Raw genomic sequence first — 14481 nt, 5'->3', positions numbered from 1 at the left:
GTTAGTTTATGAAAGGTAGTAGCGAGCTATTAGAAATGTAGTCCGTGGAGTTTTTGGTGTTCTTTTACTATTTTATTTATTTTATATCTGAGTATTAGAGCATGAAGGAAAATGTATATTCCAACAATTGGTATCTAGAGCAGGTAGTAGATCTTGGTTCGCAATAAGATAGACTAAAGGCAGTAGGAGAAAAGTAGGGATGATCACCATTGATCATCAAAAACGTAGCAGTAGATGTAACAACAGGTTGTAAGAAGGCAGATTTGCAGACAGTAGAAAGATCGTATGAAAGATTAGTAGAATAACAGAAAGTGCGGCAGAGGTTGCGAAAGCAAAAGCGCGCATAAGGCAGGAAAGCACGCAGTAGGAAAGCGTGCATCAGTAACTACCGGTTGTAAAAGCACGAAACAACGGCTGTAAATAGCTATTAAAAAGCATTAAATTGCAAAAATTCAGCAGCAGTTAAGAAGTTGATTTATAGATTAAAATTAGCAAGAAAGATGCTGTAAAAGGCAGTTGATTACAGCAGCAGAAAAAGCACAACAACATGAAAAGCGCCAGCAGTAAAGCTGATAAAAAGTAGTAGTTTGATCAGTGGTAGTAAGCATCAGATTAGCAGGAAGAAGCAACGACATAGCAATAAAAAAGCATAAAATTACAGCCGTATATAGAAGAAAAATAGCAGGTTTGATCATAATTTTATTGTTTGATCATAATTTTATTTTTTGATCAAGAAAAAAATAAAGCAGTAGTAGGCGGCGACAAGATCTAGAAAGAAATTCAAGATTAGGGGAATAATTGTTAGGGTAAACTTGAAAGTCTAAGTATGGCCCATTGTTTTGGCAATTGAAGTCAAGTTCAACCAGAAAGAATAGTGTGACCCATTTAGATATTGCAGCCCAAGTAGGAGTTAAATGAATTCAAACTCCTTGGTGCACAATTGTAACAAATGCATGGATTCAAAAGGTGTACGTGAGATAGGGTACCGATTTTTTAGTATTGTGAGTAGTGATCCACGTACACATAATATTAGATAGTTAAATAGATAGTGGTTAGTAGGTAGTTAAATATTGATTATTGTATGTTTATATCTTGACTATTATAAAGCCTTTGTTAGCTTATGAAAGGTAGCAAAGAGTTATTAGAAATGTAGTCCATGGAGTTTTTGATGTTCTTTTACTCTTTTATTCATTTTATATTTTAGTATTAGAGCATGAGGGAAAATTTTAGCTCTAACACTTATAATAATGTAGGTTCCAACATTTTTGTAATGCCATTTTTTTTGTTCAAATTCATATTTGTATTAACAAATTGTAGAATGAAAATTTGTTCGAACATGGACAAAATTGTTCGAATTCATCTAGTTTTGTTCGAAATTGGATAAGTTTGTTTGAATTGAGTTTTTTTTTTTTTTTTCTCCTTCTAAATTTAGCACGATTTAGAGTTTAGGGTAAACGCTAAACTATAAACTGTCCGTGTTAAAACACAATATAAACCTTAATTCTAACCCCTTAACCTAAATATATATATAGGAGCAAGATGCATGGATAAGTTTTAAAAGGGGTACAAACCGGCTAAGCAGAATTTCATTTTTTTTTTTCAAAAAAGAAATCATCTTTTAGGGTCTCTTAATATGCAAATAGAAGAAAACACAAAAAATACAATTTTTTTTAACAAAATCGTTAAAAAAAATTGGTGATGAATAATAATAATCGTGATGATTGATTAAATTAATCATTCATCAAATGAGTGATGAATGATTATTTTATCATCCATCACTCGTTTTTGATGAATGATTATAGTTAATCATTCATCACGATTATTATAATTTATCACCGATTTTTAAACGATCACGATTATTATAGTTAATCATTCATCACGATTATTATAATCATTCATCGAATGTTTTTGTCTTATAAAAATATAGATTAGGAGAACATTTTGATATTGATTTATGAATCTTAAAACGAAAAAAATTAAAAGTAAGAAAAAGTGATTTTACTTATCGAGTTTGTACCCCTAATATTATTTATCCGTGATTTCGTATGACTATCTAGTATTCTTAATTTGTAACTAAATTTGTACATTCATTCATATATATTTATTGTTAATCTATATCAAATTAAGCTTGCAAATTTACGAGTTATAAACTAGTATTACATAAACTAAATTTTAATGCCTCTAAAATAAAGTTTCGTATTGTTATAATCAACATATTACATAAGCTATATTTTACTTAATAATTGATGAAACTAGAAGCACCCAAATGTTATTAGGAAAAATAATACTAACAATAATAAAAAAAAAAATTGGCTTTTAAGAAAGTTTTTATTAAATAAAAAAAAATTGAGAATAGTTAAAATGTAAGGAACGTAACTACGTATTTTGTGTTAAACTACTGTAGCTAGTCCCACATCGACCAGAAATAGCTTCGTCTGTAAGTTTATAGTACGCAGGCAAGCTTTAACAATCGTCCCTTCGGGAACATCCGATAAAATTGGAACGATACAGAGAAGATTAGCATGGCCCCTGCGCAAGGATGACACGCACAAATCGAGAAATGGTCCAAATTTTTTTTCGACCAAAATTCTCTATCTTTTTGCTCTATCTTCACGTAATTAGGGTTTTTTTTGCCATTGATAGAGTTACTTATGTGTGATTTAGGGTTTTGGTCCAGTTGTTATGTGTGTTTAGTTGTTATGTGTGATTAATCACTTGTGGCTTTTTATAAGTTTTTAGACTGTGGAATGCTGATTTTCATGAATTTATTGTACTCTAGTTGTATATGAAGTTGTTCTTCTAATGTTATGGTTGTAAGCTAAAATCTTATAATATGTTAGTTGCACTGATCATGCAATGATAGTATGTATTCCTTGTATTTAGTAGCTTTAATGTTTAAAGTTGGAACTTAGGATGAATGCCATTGATATGTTTAGTTCATACATATTCCACCGGGATTTTGTCTTCAACCGTAGCAGGGTGAAAATCGATTAATCTTTCACATTAGTAATCATACAATTCTACACTTATGAAAATTAGGGAGGTTTAGCACAAAAAGGGGCATATTAAGGCTAGTTAGTAGTTGGCATCAAGGCTAGCTTAATCCTCATATGATCCATGAACAATTAGTCAATGTTATATGCACAACAAGACTGTGAATCATAATTAGTGATGATTTAGTTATGCAGTTGTATTGTTTGTGCAGATGGAGTTCTTTAGATGATTCTGATGAATTAGTGGTTCAGTAACCTGTATGGTATTTTAAATGATGATGAAAGCAATTTAGACCACCGGGATTAACGTTAAACTTTGATTTTGTTTGGATTTGGGTCGTAGTGGATCATGGTCTTAGGACAAAAGTGCTTCAGTGAAATGAAACCGATATCGAACCTGATCTAAATGAAGATCCCGTAGATCGATGGGACAATATCAGTAATGTATGTTTCTTTCTCTTCTTCTTTAAATTTAAAAAGATGATAAAGGTAACAAATTTGATAACTGCTAGGGGAATTTTAGTAGTAATTTGATTAATTATTAAGTACTTATGTTAAACTAAAATGAATCTTGCCTAAAAGACAAAACCTTTGTGTTTGAAACTAATATTATGTTTCTTCAATGGATTTCAATTTATTAACCAAAATTTGTATTCGGGTATAGGATGATTTTGTGTACGGAGTGTATGATAGACACCACACTTCCAATGAAGGAGATGACAAAAATGTAAGAAAAATTTGTTTCAACTCTGAACTATTGGTCTTTCGTCCATTTGTGTTGATCATTTAATATTTTCGTTTAGCAAGTATTTTCTTAATAGTTTGAGAACTATCTAATATTAAACCGACCCAAAACATAGAAACATATAAACACAGAAAGATGAATATGATATATTCGTTGGTTGGTCTAATGATCCAAATTTTCATTTCAGCAATATTTTTTGGATCGATAGAAGATTATGCAGCAATTGATCACCTCACTGGTTTTTAAGGTACATCTTCCTGCATCTGATATGTGATAACTAGATCTTATTATCGTTTAAGATATTATCGTATTTGATAATATTATGACATGGCTATTTCTTCCCTCTGCGGGCCCCGGGATGTACCACAATGTTCCGGTAAAATTACCTCCTAACTTTTTTTAATGCATGTAGAAAACAGAAGTATCTATATCGCTTTAAGTTCATATAAAGGTGACAGATTTGGTCACGTTTCATACTATTATTTGGCATGAAGAACGTTAGTGTCAATGGTCGATCAGTATTAGAAACGGGTTACATAGCCCCTGAGTATTTACATGATCGCGTGGTAACGACTAAAATGGATGTTTTCGCTTTTGGAGTTGTTTTGCTTGAGCTTATTTTTGGTTTAGGAAGGTATTGATGAAGATGGGAAGGTTTTTTGGGTACAAGTGTGTGATATTTATAATGGGAATGAATAGAAACAGACATAAGCTAAAAGGGTTCATCGTTGATTTTCTTGTTAGGGTATCATGTTCGATTGATAATGTTATAAACGTTATGTCAATCTCGATTGCTTGTTTACATGTTGAGAGTGAAGATTAATAGAGTATACAAGGAAAGTTTTATTATTCGCGATTCCAGCAAAATTGCATTGTGCAGAGTGAAGAGCTTGTCGATAGCAACAAACATCTTTGCTTGTTTTGACTCAAAAACTTCCTGTCAAACATAAAAAACGTCTATTTAATTTATTATACATGCAATTTATTCGATATGAAAGATGCTAAATCAAAAAGGTCAACCTGGGCAGCTAATATAGTTTTTGAGTTGTCAGCTAGATGATCATGAACGTGTTCAAGTTGTTCTTGCCTCTGTATAATTTCCTGTTGTTGACTCGGTCAAACTCGGCCAAAACTCGAGATTACTCGAAAAATCGGCCAAAATCTGTCAAAGTTAAACTTGGTTGACATCCGAGTATTCCCCAACTTCCTAAAAAGTCCCGCGACCAAGTACCTCCCCGAGTAGCAATTTTTGAAACCTTTTGACAGATTCTTCTCAGATTATAGAACATGGGCCACTAAAGGTAGATCATTATGAAAGGATACTATCATGAAAATAGATCCTAGCCCACATGGCAACTAGAGGTAGAAATTTCAACCCAGACTTCAGAATGGGTCAATTATGGTTATCTTTCTAATGCTAAAATAAAGAAATTGGATAATAAGGAAAACGGTCAAAGAGACTCTATGGGTCAAATGTCAAAAGTCACAAATTTACTATAAAGCATTTCAAAATTGGATCATTATTGATACGCAAGTTGCCAACAAGAATTCGATAACGCAGCCTTTCGTTTTGCCTTTGCAATCATTGCCACTCCCTTTGTGCTATTTAAGGATTCCATTGAGAATTCAGCAACGAATAACGATATTGCCGGAATATTCGGATGGTTTTTCAATAGAATCAAGCTTTTCACTCGAGAACAACCAATTAAATGATTCGATGCTGTGTGAAAGCCACACGAGAACCCATAAGATACTGAGAATAATATGCTTATGAGTTATGATGACCCATTGGATCCAATTAGCAACAATATTAACCTTGTTTAAATATAAATACATTTAGAGGTGGGGACAGTTTATAAGAAGATGGTGCAAAACTACTTCTTATATGATGGGTACTCTTGGTTTTGGGATGAAATGGAGACGTTGGATTATTTCTTGTTTGAAGTCGGCCAGAGTGTCTGTTTTAGTGAACGGTAGTCCTTCGTCGGAATTTGACATTAAGAAAGGTCTTCCTTAAGGTGACCCGCTTAGTCCGTTTTTGTTTCTTCTAGTTATGAAAAGTCTTCATTTAGCGCTTAAGGATTCAGTTGCTTCGGGCCTCATTAGTGGGATCAAACTTCGTGATTCGGGTCGTCTGTTATCTCACCCGTTTTATGCGGATGATGTTGTGTTTTCTGAGTGGAGTTCCCAATAGATGTTACTCATTATAGAGGTGTTTAATTCCTTTTATTCATGTTCTGGTCTCATACTGAATATTGATAAATCGAATATTTTTGGTATTAATGTTGTTGAGGAAGAATTGCAGGGCCTTGCTACGATTAGAGGTTGTTCACCAGGTGTAAGACCCGTGTATCCCTTGTATATATGTAAATATAAATGATTCGGAAGTTGGAGTTTTGTTTTACAATTTAAAAAGGGGAAACTGTTACTGTCCAGGTACCTGCGCGCCGCGCAGATGAGGCGCGCGCCGCGCATAATCGAGCTGCCAGATTCCTTGTTCTATTTAATTTAAAGCGAGGGCAAATTGGTAAATTCACCTATAACCCGAATTTATTACCTAGATCAGTTGGTTGGGAACTCATTTACTTCCACTACACCAACCTTATCTTCTCCCATTCACTCTAGAGAGAGAGTTGATTGTTGAGAGAGGAAGCTCATTTTGAAGGAGAAGGAGTTCGTTTCGGGTTTAATCGCAAGCTTTAAAGTTGTTCATCTCGTCATTTGCTACATTTTGATAGTTGTGGTATGCCTTAACTTCCATTTCTTGTTTTAATTTTGTGTATGGGTTAGGGTTTGTGTTGAAGATGAACACTAAGACCCATTTCTAGGTAAATTGGGTGTTTTGGGTAAATTGGGTCATGTAGACTCAATAATGGGTTAGCTAGGGTTTTAAAAGTGTTAATTGATGTTAAGAAACCCTAATTGGCTAATAATTGGTTAGAACACTTGCTTGATGTATAATTGGGTGCTATTTGGGTATAGATGACCCAAAATGAGTGTATTGACTTTTATTAGGTCAAATGGGTCAAAATGGACCAATGTTGGTTAATGTTAGTGTTTTGTGTTAAAACCTAGCGATTTAATGGGTATGAAGGCCTTGAGTGCCAAGTGTTAGGGTTTTTGGTGAAAATGACCCAAATTAGGGTTAAGTGTCCAAATGGGTCAAGATGAACTAGGATGGTGTGTAATGTGAGATTGGACCAAGTTGATTGATTGATTATATGCTTGTGAAATAGGTACGTTACCTCGGAATTCAAGCTTGGTTTAATAATCACCGACGGCATAAGGTGAGTGGAATAATTATGCGTATGTGTATATAATGTATTTATTTGTGTTGCGTGAATGTGGCATTGTCGCGGTGTTCAAGACACCACATTCTAGGTAACGAGTAGTATTGTCGCGGTGTTTAAGACACTACTCATTGTTTAATTGACATGTGGTATTGTCGCGGTGTTTAAGACACCACATTGTCATGGGAGTGGAATTGTCGCGGTGTTTAAGACACCACTCATTGTATTGAATGAAGTGTGGATTCGTCGCGGTGTTTAAGACGCCACATTGTCGTAAGGGTGAGTTAGTCGCGGTGTTCAAGACATCACCCGGGGGATTAGTGATTACGCGGTGTGTAAGTAACACTAGTGGATGTTATGAACTCCAACGGTCTTGTAAGTACCGTTTCCTTTGTTCGAATTGGTTAACCAAGGTTGCGTGAATTATGTATTGAAAGTATTTAATTATGAATCGTATGATATTGTATTACTAGCTACTTGCGGAATTGCGGTTATTGGTATATGCATATTAATGTTGCATGATTTGTCGAATTGTTGACCCCGCGTATGATGTTGTGTAAGTGATGCATGTAAGCAGATTATATATGAATATGTATAATTATTGTGCTCACTAAGCTTTGCTTACCCTCTCGTTGTTTACCTTTTTATAGGTTCGTGTGTGGATAAGGGTAAGGGCATTACCTTGGATTGAGTTTTCCGCTTTGATGATTAGGAAGCGCTTTTGGTTTATGGCTTGGAGTTTGACCGAGGCTTGGGTAGTTTAACCCCAAACACCATGCTCATTGTGTCGTTTGGCAATTAAACTTTTTGTGGTCGAAACTCTTATTTGTATTTTACACTTAGTGGTATTTTGGGCACGTGTGGGCCCCACTTTGTAAAACTCGTTCATACCTTAGTTATGTGCTAGTTTTACATAAATTAATGTACGGTTAAAAGCGTTTTGGCTAAATGTGTCGGGAAGTATCTCATCTTTTTCACATTAAAGTGCACCGGGGACAGCCCGTATTTGCGCGGCGCGCAAGGGTGTCCGCGCGGCGCGCAGATGGTCAGCCAGCAAATTTTTTTTTTGTGTAACAAATTTACACTGGTTTTTGTCGCGTATTGGTTTGGGATGTTACAAGTGGTATCAGAGCATGATCTAAGGGATTTAGGTGACTTGAGATAGGCGCCTAGACTTAGACTTTTGTGTGTGCATTGTGCGGGACTTGTAGGACTTTGGGTCGGACCGGGACTTGGTTAGTACATAGGTTCATGTGAACTAATCATGTGTTATTTGTTCATGTTGTGTAGCAATCATCAAGCGAGATGGACGTTGTACTAGCAAGATAATGCGACGTGCTCGCGTAGTAATGACTAGCTACCATTACTACGGGTGCAAATCGTGTCAAACAAGCAATGTACGGCGATTGTTGAGCAAGATGGGGTAGTGTGGTATATGTATATGTATATACATACGTGTTATGTCTTTTCGTTCCATTGGTTAACCTATTTCATTTCTTAAGAATGAAGACGGAAGATGAATACGGAACGGAAGGGCCTACTAATGAAAGGAAGAACGAATTAGCGGTAATGGTTGAAGCCGCGATTGGACAACGTGTCTCGGGTTTCGCCAACGGAGTTGGCCAAGTGGTCAAAGAGTCAATCGAAGGACGAGTAACCGAAATGGTCCGAGACCAAGTGACTAAGGTTGTAAGGGAAGAGTTTGAGAAGAGGTTTTCTAAACCTCGAGGTGGTGGCGATGAGAATGTACTTGCAAGGTTGGAGTCACGTGCTCCTGGTAAGAGGACAAGAAGTGCGCCTGAAGGCGTCGGAAACGTGAAGAAGAAGTGTAAGGGAGGCCATGCACCTACGTGTTATAATTTTGCTGAAAAGGGTCACTTGTCGCGTGATTGCACGAATGCGCCTCCTAAAAACGACATATGTTTCAAGTGTCGAAGGAAGGGACACCGAAGGTCGGAGTGTCCCGAGTTGTTTATTAATCAAAGTAGAAGTGTAATTGAGGCGGCTAGTAGCATGAAGAAGGGAGCGTCAGGCCCCGGTGGGCTAAAGTGTTACAAATGTGGGCAATGGGGACATAAGGCTCGCGAGTGCCCGTTGGGCAAGAAGGTATGTTTTTACTGTTGGAAGGAAGGGCACCAAAAGTCAAAATGTCCTAAATTGATTGCAAAAAGGGATTGTAAGTTGGGGAATTTCGCGCCTACGAGTTATGATCATCTACAACGAGGTTATATGACACGCGATTGTGCAAATATGGCTTCGAGCACGATCAAGTGTTTTATTTGCCAAAAGGAGGGACACCGAAAGTCGGAATGCTCTGAATCGTTTGCTGAGCGGGTTAAGAGGTTGGAGCGCGAGTACTCGATGGATGGTGAAGCACAGAAGTCCAATAATGCTACTTCAGGTACTCATTCTCGATACAAATGTGCTTTATTATTACTTGTGGTGCGCCGATGGATCCGATTGTGAATTTAGAGATTTAAATTTCGTTTCGAGGCCTAAATTTGTCTCGAGTGAGCATATATCCCATTTGTATCCTTATGGGTGCGGGGTTAGGAATTTCTATGATGGTACACTAGGTCGGCGCCCGAGTCGTCGACTCACAAGGGTGCAACCTAGGGGCGAATGCATTAGTGTAAATACATGGTATTGTTACGGGTAGCGTTCCTAATGGAATTACCCTACGTTGGAGTTGGGATTGTCGACTGCAGGGTGTAAGACTTGGTGCAACCAAGCATTCCTTACTGTTTGGGAAATGTTTTCTACCAAGCCATGGGGACGGGCTTTGGTTTTGGATGTTAGAGCGTGCTCGTTTTCGTGTGGAAATTGATGAGCCATGAGGTTCGTCGGGTGGATTGAACCATTAAGACCAAGTGTTTGATCTAGATAAATGTTGGTAATGGAGTCTTCGGGACGCGACGTTAGGTGCCTCTTCCATACGTACTAGCGTGGTGTCCGACTCCGATGGTGTGCGGTCACATTGTACTTAGGGTACCGGGGAGAAACCCTTAAGTACATGAGTGACCAGGTGGAAATTTGATGAGCTATAGCAATGGGATTTTTGCAAGTGCAAGGTTGTGTAAATCGTGGTAAACTCTTCGTTTAAAGTGTTTAAGTTTAGGTTAGATTCCTTCGTATGCTCAGGGTTGGAGCAAGGTTTTGGTGACGTGCGTATTAAGAGATGCAAGACAGGTGAACCTTGTCTCTCTTATAGGAATTTCGATAATGCGTTCTGGCGAATTAGTTGTTAGGTTAGTGGTCACTCTTTCTGTGAAAGTGGGTATGTGTTTATCGTCGGGATTTATTGTTGAGGACCAATTCGCGAGAATTCAAGGACTATGACCAATGAGGACATCGATTGTGTATGTGGATAAGTGGACCTCCCACGGGATGCTATTATTCAACTATGTGGTTACGGAACGGAGTCTTAAGTGGGGGAGTTGTACCCTCGCACGAAGGTGCTCTATTGTATTGTTACTTTGGATGATGCTCGTATGGATACGAAGCTAGTGTTGAGACCTACATTGGTCGACGGTGGTAAAAGTACAATTTGGAATAAGTTGTGCTTATGGTTTTGGGTTTAAATTATCACCAAGGTGGTAATGTGGTAAATCTCATTGGGAGATAATTGACGTATTCGACAAGTAAGGTAAGGTCCCTCGGTTAAGGGATGTGCGTACCGGATTCTCTTCTAGGGGATTATTGTTGTGCCTATGCGCAATATGGGTGGTTCTTGGCTCGATTGTGTTAGCCGTTTGGTTACCTTTGGGAATAGCATGATGGGACTTTGAGAAAGGGCACGATGCCTCATTCTCGTATACTTTGAGTGATAGTTACACAATGGCCATTATTGTGTACTACAAGGTGGTTACATGTAGGTTTATGATGTTAATTGCCCGTGTAAATTGTACACTTAGCCGTTTTGTGCATGTGGTGGTAAGTAATAGTAGTTTTCGACATTAACGGTTTTTGGTCGCTTGCTTACGATCTTACGATAGCTGTGTACTAGTCGTGGTTGCGCGCTACTAAGAATGTTGAGTAATAAGTGTTATCCGTAAGGATTTTCTTTTGTCCGGTCTTCATCGTTTGGGTCGTTGACCTTGGGTTGAGAATTTTGGTTGTTTTTAGCATTGTACTAGGTAAGAGTACGCTAAGGGGTACGTGACGGTTGAGTTCGGTTGTTTTTGGCATTGGTATCTCTGTACGAGGTCGGTTGAGTTTTTCCTGAAGAAAGGGATTTTGACAAATCGCGAGTGACGAATCAATTTTGGTGATGACTCTTAGGGGAGGATTGCATAGAAGAGTGGAAAGGGTACGTGGCGTTCTCGCGTATCCTGAGTTCTCGTTATAGACTTCGGGTGTGGTGTGTATTGCACGTTACGGAATGCGTGCAAATGTGTATTTAGTTCTTGGGTCAATCTTTGGGTTAATGCGTGTTGTGATGGAAATCGGATCGTAACGTTTGTTGAGTACCATAGAGCGTGGTTCCGGGAGGTTAAGTGACGTGGATCACGGGGACGTGATCGATTCTAAGTGGGGGAGAGTTGTAAGACCCGTGTATCCCTTGTATATATGTAAATATAAATGATTCGGAAGTTGGGGTTTTGTTTTACAATTTAAAAAGGGGAAACTGTTACTGTCCAGGTACCTGCACGCCGCGCAGATGAGGCGCGCGCCGCGCATAATCGAGCTGCCAGATTCCTTGTTCTATTTAATTTAAAGCGAGGGCAAATTGGTAAATTCACCTATAACCCGAATTTATTACCTAGATCAGTTGGTTGGGAACTCATTTACTTCCACTACACCAACCTTATCTTCTCCCATTCACTCTAGAGAGAGAGTTGATTGTTGAGAGAGGAAGCTCATTTTGAAGGAGAAGGAGTTCGTTTCGGGTTTAATCGCAAGCTTTAAAGTTGTTCATCTCGTCATTTGCTACATTTTGATAGTTGTGGTATGCCTTAACTTCCATTTCTTGTTTTGATTTTGTGTATGGGTTAGGGTTTGTGTTGAAGATGAACACTAAGACCCATTTCTAGGTAAATTGGGTGTTTTGGGTAAATTGGGTCATGTAGACTCAATAATGGGTTAGCTAGGGTTTTAAAAGTGTTAATTGATGTTAAGAAACCCTAATTGGCTAATAATTGGTTAGAACACTTGCTTGATGTATAATTGGGTGCTATTTGGGTATAGATGACCCAAAATGAGTGTATTGACTTTTATTAGGTCAAATGGGTCAAAATGGACCAATGTTGGTTAATGTTAGTGTTTTGTGTTAAAACCTAGCGATTTAATGGGTATGAAGGCCTTGAGTGCCAAGTGTTAGGGTTTTTGGTGAAAATGACCCAAATTAGGGTTAAGTGTCCAAATGGGTCAAGATGAACTAGGATGGTGTGTAATGTGAGATTGGACCAAGTTGATTGATTGATTATATGCTTGTGAAATAGGTACGTTACCTCGGAATTCAAGCTTGGTTTAATAATCACCGACGGCATAAGGTGAGTGGAATAATTATGCGTATGTGTATATAATGTATTTATTTGTGTTGCGTGAATGTGGCATTGTCGCGGTGTTCAAGACACCACATTCTAGGTAACGAGTAGTATTGTCGCGGTGTTTAAGACACTACTCATTGTTTAATTGACATGTGGTATTGTCGCGGTGTTTAAGACACCACATTGTCATGGGAGTGGAATTGTCGCGGTGTTTAAGACACCACTCATTGTATTGAATGAAGTGTGGATTCGTCGCGGTGTTTAAGACGCCACATTGTCGTAAGGGTGAGTTAGTCGCGGTGTTCAAGATATCACCCGGGGGATTAGTGATTACGCGGTGTGTAAGTAACACTAGTGGATGTTATGAACTCCAACGGTCTTGTAAGTACCGTTTCCTTTGTTCGAATTGGTTAACCAAGGTTGCGTGAATTATGTATTGAAAGTATTTAATTATGAATCGTATGATATTGTATTACTAGCTACTTGCGGAATTGCGGTTATTGGTATATGCATATTAATGTTGCATGATTTGTCGAATTGTTGACCCCGCGTATGATGTTGTGTAAGTGATGCATGTAAGCAGATTATATATGAATATGTATAATTATTGTGCTCACTAAGCTTTGCTTACCCTCTCGTTGTTTACCTTTTTATAGGTTCGTGTGTGGATAAGGGTAAGGGCATTACCTTGGATTGAGTTTTCCGCTTTGATGATTAGGAAGCGCTTTTGGTTTATGGCTTGGAGTTTGACCGAGGCTTGGGTAGTTTAACCCCAAACACCATGCTCATTGTGTCGTTTGGCAATTAAACCTTTTGTGGTCGAAACTCTTATTTGTATTTTACACTTAGTGGTATTTTGGGCACGTGTGGGCCCCACTTTGTAAAACTCGTTCATACCTTAGTTATGTGCTAGTTTTACATAAATTAATGTAAGGTTAAAAGCGTTTTGGCTAAATGTGTCGGGAAGTATCTCATCTTTTTCGCATTAAAGTGCACCGGGGACAGCCCGTATTTGCGCGGCGCGCAAGGGTGTCCGCGCGGCGCGCAGATGGTCAGCCAGCAAATTTTTTTTTTGTGTAACAAATTTACACTGGTTTTTGTCGCGTATTGGTTTGGGATGTTACACCAGGGGCTTTTCTTTCAAATATTTAGGATTCCCTTCGGGTGTTAATATGAGCAGAATGGTGTTAATATGCGCAGAATCAAAAATTGGAATGATGTTGTGGAAAGATTTTCTAAGTGTTTATCGGGTTGGAATGCTTCTCTTTTATTGATAGGGGGTCGTCTAACTTTGATTAAATCTGTCGTTGGGAGTATCGGAGTTTAATTTTATGTCTCTTTTTAAATGTCCGAAACAGTGTTGAATCGGCTAGAAAGTATCAGTTCCTCATTTTTTTTTGGGTGGTCCTCGAGTAAAAAGAAGATGGCATGGGTGTCATGGGATCAAGTCATGGCAGCCAAGGAGAAAGGTGATTTGGGAATAGGAAGTCTTAAGGCTTTCAATCTTGTGTTACTTCAAAAATGGAGATGGCGTTAAGGCTATTTCTTCCCTCTGCGGCTCTCGGTATGTACTTCAATGTTCTGTTAAAATTACCTCCCAACTTTTTTTTCTCTAATACATGTAGAAAACGGAAGTATTTATATCGCTTTAAGTTCATATAAAGGTGACAGATTTAGACACGTTTCATAGTATTTTTTGGCATGAACAACAATAGTGTCAATGGTAAATCACTCTATACACATTGAAAGAGAGTTTTTATTAACTAATAAATATTTCTAAAACCCCTTTCAATACCCTTAGATCAAAAAATTAACTCCTAATACCCTTTGATCCAATGGCTAAAAATCATCCTATAACACTATTAGTTCATAAATACATTCTTAACATTAATCTCCCTAAATTAACCATTCATCACCGACCGTAATCCCATCTGCTCTCAAAAATCAAAATTAACCCTAACACC

At 37.8% G+C, this 14481-nt stretch overlaps 1 long non-coding RNA gene and 1 other non-coding gene across 2 annotated transcripts; both read left to right on the top strand.

Moving 5' to 3' along the window:
* Positions 1-2472: 2472 nt before the first annotated feature.
* LOC139895491 (U6 spliceosomal RNA) lies at positions 2473-2575 on the top strand. The gene has a single exon (XR_011775930.1). It is a non-coding gene; the product is annotated as a U6 spliceosomal RNA (small nuclear RNA).
* A 761-nt stretch (positions 2576-3336) lies between these two features.
* Positions 3337-3998, top strand: LOC139893288 (uncharacterized). The gene is made up of 3 exons (XR_011774440.1): positions 3337-3432; positions 3658-3720; positions 3926-3998. It is a non-coding gene; the product is annotated as an uncharacterized lncRNA (long non-coding RNA).
* The last annotated feature ends 10483 nt before the right edge of the window (positions 3999-14481 follow it).

The sequence above is a fragment of the Rutidosis leptorrhynchoides genome, chromosome 2, assembly GCF_046630445.1.
Source record: "Rutidosis leptorrhynchoides isolate AG116_Rl617_1_P2 chromosome 2, CSIRO_AGI_Rlap_v1, whole genome shotgun sequence".
NCBI lineage: Eukaryota > Viridiplantae > Streptophyta > Magnoliopsida > Asterales > Asteraceae > Rutidosis > Rutidosis leptorrhynchoides.
This window is presented reverse-complemented; position numbering and strand designations above follow the sequence as displayed.